An 11612-nucleotide genomic window follows, 5' to 3' on the forward strand; every position below is an offset into this window, starting at 1 on the left:
ACATAAAAATAGAAAGATACACGGAGGGGGGCATAAACCTAACCTCCAATCCTATGGTGGTTCATAAGCCGATATTCCTAATAAGGTCAATCAGCTCATCCCCGATACAAGCACACAAAAAAGGATCCTAGAAACTATGCACCTAAAGGAGAGGACTCCTCTCGATACAAAGAAACTAGAAAAACATAAATAAGGGAGACTCTCCCTTTACATAGTAAAGGAAAAATCTAAATATAAAAGGAGATAATCTTCATAAAAGCTATATATACAACAAAATTTTAGCGTAAACGAGAATCATCAAAGAACATGACTAAAATTATAACATGGGGAATCACAAACACTGCAATTGGGTGATCAATCCAAGGATGCAAAACAAAGTAGTAGATCATGGAGGCTTCTTAATCCGTTTGGTCTTCCTCCGCCTAAAGCTAGGTAGGCCGATTCTATCTAGCATGTAGAATCCTCGAATACCACGAGGTAGCTGCTGGAGGGTAGTGTAGTGGCCTGGAATGGTAAGAGTGTGACTGTGCTTGGAGAGAGCATCCGCAGTGAAGTTTGCCTCCCTGTATACATGTCTGCAAGAAAAGAAGGCAAATAATTTGGTAATATCAACAAGGTCATGAGTTACCTGGTGAAGGCTCCACGGAGGTTTCATCTGGTGATTGATCCATTTAGTGAGCAACTCCGAGTCAACTTCTAGGATAACATGATGGAGGCCCTATTGAATGTACCATCTAAGCCCATAAGTAGCCGCCTCTAGTTCAGCTTGATTGTTGGTTCCCTCCCCTAGTGGTATGGCGTAAGCGAAGAGGAAATTACCCATGTGATCTCTTACAATGCCACCCCCCCAATAGCCCCCGGATTACCCAATGCACTACCGTCAGTATTTAGCTTAACGAAACCGAGTTGTGGCTTAATCCATGAGACTTGGGTAATCTTCATCTCATGACTACACTTATCTATGTAGGAGATAGTGTGGATCTAGTTCGAAGGCCAATGGATATAGGGGTATGCGATTCTAAGAAGATTAGAGATGTCCTTGAAAACTGCAAATTTCACTCTCGCCAAGCTAGAACTCTTCCCCCCGTATTTGCTCGTGCATCTATTCTTCCACAAATTCCAACATATAAATATTGGGGTGGAGTGAAGGATAAGTTTGTGAGCTTCTGTGCGGTACTTGCGAAGCCACCAGCTCATAATAAGGGGTTTGAGGGGCGTGACTTCATGTTTGATGCCTAGGGAATCTGAGAAGTAGCGCCAAATATTCCTAGCAAATTGGCCCGTGCTGAAAATGTGTTCTATGGTGTCCGGATCTGGGCTGTGGCAGCAACAACATGGAGTGGAAACATGGCCGAATGCAACAATCTTTTCCTCTGTGGGCAGCTTGCCTCTAAAAGCCCTCCACAGCAAAAAAGAGCATTTAAAGGGTATGTTTTTGTGCCAAGTGTAGTGGTCGGAGAGTGTCTTGGTCTTGTGTTTCCTCACAAGCTTTCATGCCGAAGAGCAGTTGAAGCTTCCGTTGGTATTCAGCTTCCAAATGGCCTGATCTGGTTTGTTTTCTTACGTCTGTAGTGTGGTAGAAGTTATGAGAGTAATGAGCTGCGCTGGAGCCAACTGATTTAGCATGTCGATGTTCCACTGCCCATCTATAAGAAAATCAGCCACCCTAGCATTGTTCTCTCTTCCCATCTCGTGTTTATAGTTTGCTAATGGTCCGACACCTAGCCAGTCATCCCACCAGAAACAATACGAACACGAGTGTAGCCTCCATTGAATGTGAGGTTCGACAGTGTGTTTGTTGTGCATCATATGTTTCCACACATGCGACTGCCCAGAATGGAATTTTTTGGTGATAGGGTTGGCTCTCTGACAGTATTTGGCTCTAAGGAAATCACAACACAGCGTCTGTTTAGCTCTAAATATCCACCACTGCTTGAACTGGAGAGATTTGCAGACATCTGTAGTTCTCTTCAACCCAATACCTCCTTCATCATAAGGATAGCACAGATTTTTCCATGAAGACCAATGGTATTTTTTCTTATTATCCTTCCACCCCCAGAAAAAATTAGCGGTAACTCTCTCAATCTGCTTGAGAGTAGTACTAGGAGGAGTAATGGCTGAAAGGAGGTGAATGGGGAGCGACTGAAGTACATATCTCACAAGTGTAGCTCTACCGCCGTAGTTGAGGATTTTGGAATGACACCCTCTAATTCTGTTGACAACCTTAGAAACCATGTCCGTGTAGTACATGACTCTCTGCCTTCCAATGTAGAGAGGGCATCCTAAGTAGGTGATGGGACTATGCTTTTGAGTGAAATCTGTAACCTGTTTCACCATATCCACATTGTCTTGGAGCGCATTGGAATGCATCATGAAGTGGCTCTTATTCTTGTTTATAATTTGCCCCGATGTCTGCTCATATAGGGTCAAGGTCTTCATGATAATCTGAAGAGTTTCCCTCCTTCCGGAGGTAAAGATGATAACATCATCCGCAAAACTCAAATGATTAATCTGTGGGCCTCTTTTTGCCATATGGAAACCCTGGTAGAAGTGGTAGCTATGAAGACTATTCAGCATTCGGGATAGCACCTCCGCTCCTAAAATGAATAAGGCGGGAGCAAGAGGGTCACCCTGTTTGAGCCCTCTGGTGGAGTGGAAAAAACCATGTCTAGACCCATTAACGAGAACGGAGTACCAGTTATTAGACATGATTCGCCAAATCATATCAATAAAGGTCTCACCGAAGCCCATTCTTCTCAGTACTAGACAAGTATGGGACCAGGAGACTCTATCATATGCTTTGGCCATGTCTAACTTGATAACCACATTCTCGCCAATAACAGGCTTCCAGATATCGTGGATAATCTCTTGTGCTAGCATGATATTTTTTGAGATGCTTCTTCCTTTTACAAACCCGGACTGATTAGGAGAAATAAGACCGGGGAGAATGGGAGAAAGCCTGAGGCAAATGAGTTTTGATATTATCTTATTAGTAAAGTTACTGAGACTAATGGGTCTATAGTCAGAGAGCGTGTTGGGGTGATCTACCTTTGGGAGCAAGACTAAACATGCATGAGAAAAAAACTTAGGCATAGCATGGCCACAGAAGAAAGAGTTAACCACTGCAAGTAGGTCCTCCGAAATAATTTCCCAGCAAGCTTGGAAAAATTTTCCATTCATGCCATCCGGACCGGCTGCAGAGTTAGGGTTCATGGAGAAGACCACCTGTTTTAACTCCTCAATGGTAGGCGTGGCTTGAAGGCTTTCATTCTGAGTAGCTGTGATCATTCTAGGAACGCAATTCAAGATGTTCTCCGAAATTGGAGACTCATCACCTGTGAATAGTTTTTGAAAATGATCACAAGCTGCTCTAGCAATGTGTTTGTCGCCTTGAATCAAATCCCCCTCTTTGTTAGTAACCTTGTGAATGAACAGTCGCCTTCTCTTGCCACGAATTAAAGCATGGAAATACTTGGTGTTAGCGTCTCCATCCTTGAACCAATGTAGTTGAGTTTTTTGTTTCAGAATGTTCTCTTCAATTTTAAGAAATCTGGTGTATTCGGCGTTGAGAGCATGCAATTGCATCCTGTTCTCTTCATTATTGGATATTATCAGATTTTCTTCGACACTTTTCACCAATTCTTCATATTCCTTAACCTTGGCAAAAATGTCGCCGAATTACACTCTCGACCATTTGCTAAGGGTAGAGGATAGCCTTTTCATTTTTTGGTGGAATGACCACATTGGATTCCCCATCATAGTTATGTCCCAGCAGGACTTTACAGTTTCAAGAAAAGTAGGGTTATCCACCCAACAATTCAAGAATTTAAAATATTTAATAAGGGAATCCTGTCTAGCATTCATCTCTATTAGTAAAGGGTTATGGTCAGAGCCAGTCGAAGGGAGGTGAGTAACTGAAGTGTGTGGCATAACAGCTAACCAGTTATCGGACACCATAGCTCTATCGAGTCGCTTCCATATTCTTTTATGCATATCTCGTTGATTACACCAAGTGTAGTCTGAGCCATGATACCCCAAATCCGTTAGGCCACAAGCTTCGATAACGCTGATAAACTCAAAGCTTTTCTGCATGTTGTAAGGGATTCCACCTAGTTTCTCAGTAGTGGACGTGGTGACATTGAAGTCCCCAACTGTGCACCAAGGAAGGTTAGTGGAAGCGTGATGCAAAAGCCTATCCCAAAGTGGCCGTCTAAGAGTATCTTTGCATTTTCCATAAACAAATGTCATGAGAAATGCATTTGGATGCTCTACATGTTTCATATCACAAGTGATCTATTGATCGTCAATATCAATAACTTTACAATCAACATCTTGAGTCCAGAAAATCCAAATCTTACCATTAGGATTGCAAGCGGACCTATCCATACCAAGGTTGATTCTAAAGCTTTGTAGATGAGCGTTGTTGGAAAAAGGTTCTAGGATGGAAATTATGGACGTTTGATGGATTTGTTTGAGGAACTTTAGTCTATCTATGACACCTTTGGTATTGATACCTCTAGCATTCCATACAATTGTGTTAATCATTGATGGGTTCTGAGGTTATAGAGCCTAGTGTTTGGTCTACTAAACGAAGCATGCATAGTAGAAATTTTTGGATTATGGTGAATACCTCTAGGTGATAAGCCTTGTTCACTAGCTAGCTGGTTCATCTCATTATCTGTGACTTTGGTAGTGGTTTTGGATGGTGCAAGAGTTCTATTAGACTGTTCAGCAGTCTCTTCTTCATCCTCCAGTTCAACCTCACCTTGAAACTCTTGGTCATATTCATCTTCTGAATGTATGACACCATACTCATCAAATTCATTTGCTAGGGTAGGAGTAGTATTTAGTGCGCAAGGAATGGTGGAGTCTTGTTGTGGATGCATAAAAGGAATAGACTCAATGTTTAGTGGAGTAATAGTGATGGGATCTTCACCTTTAAAATCGGGGCTTTTGATAGGTGTATTTTGGTTAACTAAAACCAACTGCGAGCATGTATTAGCAACTACATCATTGGTGGCTGCAGCAGCTTGATGTTGTTTTAGTTCTTTCCTCTTTCTAGCTTCCTTTCTTTTATGAGTCCTAGAGTTGGATGTCTGTTTGAAATTACTACAGTTGATTTGAGCAGTTGGAGAAACAGTAGCTTCTCCTTGTGTTTTAAATACAAGGTTCGCAGCAGGAAGTTGAGTTAAAGAGGCATAAAAGGCCTGCATTTGTGGGTTTGGGTGTTGCACTTATTGGGAGACAAGGTCAAGGAATTGAACACTTGAAGCATAGCTGAAACTGCAGCCCTTTTCCTGGTCATTTTCAGCACTGTCATTGTGATCTACACCAAGACTTTGGTGCTGAAATGATATTAGTTTAGGGACCACAACTTGCACACTTTTTCCTTTCAAACTAGGAGTTGAGCTAGCCCCCAAGACATGCAAGTTGTCCTTTAATCCTACAGCTGGAACATGTCCCAAAACCTGCAGGTTTTGAGACTGTGTAGGGGTTGCAGTGTTGCCCATTTCCTGAGTGGAAATAGGAGCAACTAGAGGTCTTGATCCCTGTTCCTGAGTGGCCATATTGTTCATCATATTCTCTTCAAAAATAGCAGCTGATGTAACCCCCAAAATCTGTAGATTTTCATGCAAACCTGCAACTAAACCACCACCCAAAACCTGCAGATTTTGACTCTGAAGATAAGCTGCATTTATGTCAAATTGTTGATTGAAAATAGGGCCAGCTGCAGGTGTGAATTCTTGCACTTGAGTGTCCCTATGTTTTACTCTATATTCCTTCAGATTAGGGGCTGAAGTAGCACTCAAAACCTGCAATTTTTCATTCAAACCAGCAGCTAGAACATCTCCCACAACCTGCAGATCCTGAGGCTGAAAAGGGGCTGCATTGATGCCCATTTCAGGAGTGAAAATAGTAGCACATGCAGGTCTCAATCCCTGTACCTCAGTGGCCCTATTTTGTACACTCTTTTCTTTCACTGTAGCAGATGCACCAACACTCAAACCAAGCATATTTTCCTTGGAACCAACAGCTGGACAAAGTGAAGAGCCTTCTCCCAAAAACTGCAGCTGGTGCAAATGAATTGGAGCTGCAGTGTTACCTTGTTCCTGTGTGGAACTAGGGGCATCCACAAGCCTCATTTCAGTACCATCTGAGCCTTTAAGATTCTCAGGCAATTCCTTAGAGGCAAGGTCCAGTTTGTCAAGTTGCTGGGAAGAAAAATGCTGAATATTTGAAGTGGTAGCAGGAGCTCTAAAGTCATTCCTAGGGTCAATCCTAAGGTTCTCATGCAAAACATGAGACAAAACCCCCCCTCTGGACACCCCATCCTGCATGTTAGTTGGCTCCTCCTCAATACCATCCTCACCTCCATCAACTTCGGAATCAGACAATACAGTAAAAATATTATTCGGGGAGCCATGGGGGATTAGGAACATTGAGTCAATACCTGGTTGATGCTCGCGCTGTCCATTTTGAATTGGACTAGTCATAACAACAGAATTACAATCAAATTGGGGATTGGGGTTTGGGAGCATTGAGTCAATACCTGGCGTCTTTGCTTGAATGGGTTTGTACACCTGTTGAGTATTGCCTTGTATCCTTTGGGTGTTCTGCACAGTTTGGGTCTTACCTTTGAAGTTTCTTCGCTTTTGGGTTTGCCATTGGTCGTTTGCTACTTAATTCCTGTTTGGGTTGATTGAGTGCTCCTTCGCCCTGCGACTTCCTTCCTGAGTTGTGGTGGTGGTTTCTTCTAGAGGTACCTGTTGTCTGAAACTTAGAGTGTTAGCTAAAACAATAGGAGTAGAGATCATACCTGTGTTTTTTGGCGACGCATCTTTCTTTGGCTCTTCTTCCTTATCTTTGGCCTTGTTTCGTTCTGCATCTCTTCTGCTGACGTGGAAAGCCAGAGGAGTATGACCTTGGTGTTTGCAGTAGGTATAGTAAAGGGGAACATCTTCATATTCGATGTCCTGCCATCTTCCTTCTCCATTTGGATCATCATTTTCGTCGAATCCAATCCATACACTTTGGATTCTAGGCTTGGTGATGTCCATTTGGATTTTTTCTTTTTCCACGCTCCCCCTCGTCTTTTGCATGAAGGCCATGTCCAAGTGCAACACTTGTCCCACGTCCGCGAGTAGAAGCGTAACAAATTCTTTATGGAAACAATGCCAAGGGAGTTCCGGGAGTATGACCCAAACAGGGAGAATGGGGGTTTCATAATTTGGATCGAAAGTAGGGGTCCAAACTTGAAATCTCATGAATACACCATCTATGTACATTCTCTTACTTTCTAAAACAGTAGCTCTATCATGTTCATTGTCAAGATCAATATATATATGTCTAGAATTAAAATGGGTGATCTTGACCTTGCCCCTAAGTTCAGTTTGAGTAATGAACTTTTTTTGTATTACCTCCATCTTTGGCATTGGGATGTAAAACTTGCCTATGAGAGTATACTTACATGATTCAGCCATCTTAATCATGTAGTCTTCTCTCTTAAACATGATAGCCGGACAACCTTGTTTTGTCACCCTTTTTGGGGGTGTTATCTCAATTCTGGTTGTAGGCTCAGCTTGTTTGGCTCTTAATCTTGTAGCCATGGATTGCTTTGCTATAGGGGGTGGAGGGTGGTTTGTGGTGGTGGTTTGGTTGGTAGGGGGCTTAGTATTAGGAGGTAGCGCAGTGGGGGTTAAGGACACTACCGGATTTTTAGAGTTTTTCGAGTTGAATCTTTGGAAATTGGATGAGATGGGAGGGAATTCTGAAACGGGAGGATGGTTGGTACGTTTGGGATTAGTGGAAGTGATAAGATTGCTTGGGGTGGTGATACAATCAACCAAAACAGATTCGGGCACGAGAAGACTGTTTTCGGCCCTATTTGTGTAAGTTGGAATTTTAGAATTGAGTTCGGGGTGCCTAAAAATTGGGATTTTTGATTTTTTTCATTCGTAATGGTATGTGGGTCGTTTTGGGATTGCGAATTATTTTGGACGTTCACTGGAATAGCGATTCCGGTGGGTTTTTCAATAGTTTCGACACTATTTTCGATGATGGCCTGATCAACATGTTTCCTATTGTTAGGATCCTTAACAGTTTCCTTGTTTTGAATTCCTTGCGACTGATTCTTTTCATGACCACTTTGATTGACAACTAAGGGAGTTTGAGTTCTATCATTCCGATCATTTCTTTTGTCATTGGTCATAGCTATAATATTATTCCTAGTAGTAGAACCATAAGCCATTTGTTCGAGTGTATTCACAGGTAGTTGACCATCAACATTATTGTTAACATAAGGAAATTGTTCAGATTGAGAGAAATTAGTGGGCTGAGAGGACTTATCTTGAATTTCCGTTGACGACTTACCGTTACATTCCTTCTCTGTACCTTGAATTTCTTGAATTTGTGCTGGAGCATGATGATAGTGATCACACGGTTGTATTCCATTCAATTGTTGCTGTACTTGGTCTTGAAAGTTAATATTTTTCGAAAATTGACTTGCTGAACCTGCAACTTCGTGGCTCCTACTGTTCTCAGAGGTCCAAGGGATATTCGAATCCAATGGAGGTGATTCGAAGTGGCGCTCTGAGCTTAGGAGAGGTGCATCAAACTGAGGAACATTCTGGTATAACTTTTGTTTAAAATGAGTCGCCTGAGCCCCTGCGCCGACACCACTTTCTTCACCGGCGATGATTTCTCCGGTGAAGATTGTTCCTACAGCTGCGCCATGATCTTGTGAGCAACCCACAGTAGGTCCGATGGTTCGAATCTCTCCAGAGCCGCTTCGAATATGAAGGCACGACGGCGGCGACTGTGAGCGGCTTCTTTCAGTGGCTGCCATATCTTGAATCTCGCCTGAAGTTGTTCGATTTTGGAGGCGCATTTCAGGCGACTCAGATGATGTTCTCGCATAAATCGCCTGAAGATTGCTCTTAATTTGATTGGGAAAATGTTGTGCATTTTGAATCAATCCAACCTCACTTGAAATTGCATTTTCAGTATCTTTTTGCAGATTCAAAGTGGTATTAGCTGGATTAGAGGATGAGGCTTGTTCTGATGGTCTGGGAAGCTCCACCGGCGGCGGTAAGGCTATTCCGGCAGACCTGATATTGTGAAGGTGTGTTGGATGAACAGTAGAGAGAGAGATTTAGGGTTCTTCGTTGAGAGAGAATACAAAAAGCCAAACTTAGATCATTTCACATTTTTTTGAAAAACTTAGAGGGGTTTAATAGCATTTTATTGGCAACGCAATAAGAATTAGGTGATTTTTCCAATTTTTCGTATGTGTTAGCCTAAAGATTTATTAGGTGGCGGGGGTCCGGGTCGAATTTTCTTAGATTCTTCCATAGTAGCATCCGTAACGACCTAGGGAACGACTGAAGTAACCTTAGTGATGCTTTAGAGGGGTTTAGGAACATTTTATTAGCGCAATAGAAATTAGGCAATTTTGCCAGTTTTTCATGTGTGTTGGCACACAGATATTTTGGGTGCCTGGGGTCCGGGTCGAATTTTCTTAGAGTCTTCTACAGTAGCGTCCGTAACTACCTAGGAAACGACTGTAGTAGCCCCAACGGTGGTTTAGAAGGGTTTAGGAGCATTTTATTGGCGACGCAATAGAATTGAGGCAATTTTGCTAGTTTTTTGTGTGTGTTAGCCCACAGATGTTTTAGGTGCTAGGGGTACGGGTCAAACTTTCTTAAAATCTTCCATAGTAGCATTCCTAATGACCTAGGGAACGACTCCAGTAGCCCCAACAACGCTTTAGAAGGGTTTAGGAACATTTTATTGGCAGCACAATAGGAATTAGGAGATTTTGCTAGTTTTTCTTGTGTGTTAGCCCACAAAATTTTTAGGTGCCGGGGGTCCGGGCTGAATTTTCTTGGAATCTTCCATAGTAGCGTCCGTAAAGACCTAGGGAACAACTTAAGTAAGCCTGGCAATGCTTTAGAGGGGTTTAAGAGCATTTGATTGGCGACGCAATAGGAATTAGGCAATTTTTCTAATTTTTCGTGTGTGTTAGCCCACAGATTTTTTAGGTGGCGGGGGTCCGGGTCAAATTTTCTTAGTTTCTTCCATAGTAGAATCCATAACAACCTAGGGAACGACTTTGGTATACCTAGAGGCGATTTAGAGGGGTTTAGGAGCTTTTTATTGGCTACGCAATAGGAATTAGGCAATTTTGCCAGTTTTTCATGTGTGTTATCCCACGATTTTTTTAGGTGCCGGGGGTTCGGGTCGAACTTTATTAGAATCTTCCATAGTAGCATCCGTAACGACCTAGGGAACTACCTCAGTAGACCCGGTGGCACTTTAGAAGGGTTTAGAAGCATTTTATTGGCGACACAACAGGAATTAGGCAATTTTGTCAGTTTTTCATGTGTGTTAGCCCACATATTTTTTAGGTGCCAGGAATCTGGGTCGAATTTTCTTGAATTACTCCATTGTAATGTCCGAAACGACCTAGGGAACGACTTGAGTAGCCCCGGCGGCGCTTTAGAGGGGTTTAAGAGCATTTTATTGGCGGGACAATAGTAATTAGACAATTTTGCCAGTTTTTCGTGTGTGTTAGCCCATGGATTTTTTAGGTACCATGGGTCCGGGTCGAATTTTCTTGGAATCTCCCATAGTAAAATCCGTCACGACCTAGGGAATGAATTTAGTAGCCCCAGCGCGTTAGAGTGGTTTAGGATCATTTTATTGGCAACGCAATAGCAATTAAGTGATTTTGCTAGTTTTTCATGTGTTAACCCACAGATTTTTTAGGTGCCGGGGGTCCGAGTCAAAGTTTCTTGGATTCTTCCATAGTATCATCCGTAACGACCTAGGGAACGACTCGAGTAACCCCAGTAGCGATTTAGAAGGGATTAGAAACATTTTATTGGCGACGCAATAGGAATTAGGCAATTTTGCTAGTTTTTCGTGTGTGTTAGCGCACAGAACTTTTAGGTGTCGGGGGTACGGGTCACATTTTCTTGGATTCTTCCATTGTAGCGTCTGTAACAACCTAGTAAACGACTCCAGTAGCCCCAGCGGCGCTTTAGAAGGGTTTATGAGCATTTTATTATCGACGCAATAGGAATTAGACAATTTTGCCAGTTTTTCGTGTGTGTTAGCCCATAGATATTTTAGGTGCCGGGGGTTCGAGTTGAATTTTCTTGGATTCTTCCAAAATAGCATCCGTAACGACCTAGGGAACGATTCTAGTAGCCCCGGCGGTGCTTTAGAGGGGTTTAGGAGCATTTTATTGGCAACGCAGTAAGAATTAGGCGATTTTGCCAGTTTTTCGTGTGTGTTAACTCACTAATTTTTAGGTGCCGAGGGTCCGAGTCAAATTTTCTTAGATTATTCCATAGTAATATCCATAATGAACTAGGGAACGACTTCACTAGCCCCAGCAGTGCTTTAGAGGGCTTTAGGAGCATTTTATTGGCAACGCAATAGGAATTATGCAATTTTGCCAATATTTCGTGTGTGTTAGCACACAGATTTTTCAGGTGGCGGGGGTCCGGATCGAATTTTCTTGGATTCTTCCATAGTAGCATCCTTTACGACCTAGGGAACGACTCCAGTAGCCCCGACAGTGCTTTAGAGGGGCTTAGGAGCACTTT

Source organism: Solanum dulcamara, chromosome 1 (assembly GCF_947179165.1).
Source record: "Solanum dulcamara chromosome 1, daSolDulc1.2, whole genome shotgun sequence".
Taxonomy (NCBI): domain Eukaryota; kingdom Viridiplantae; phylum Streptophyta; class Magnoliopsida; order Solanales; family Solanaceae; genus Solanum; species Solanum dulcamara.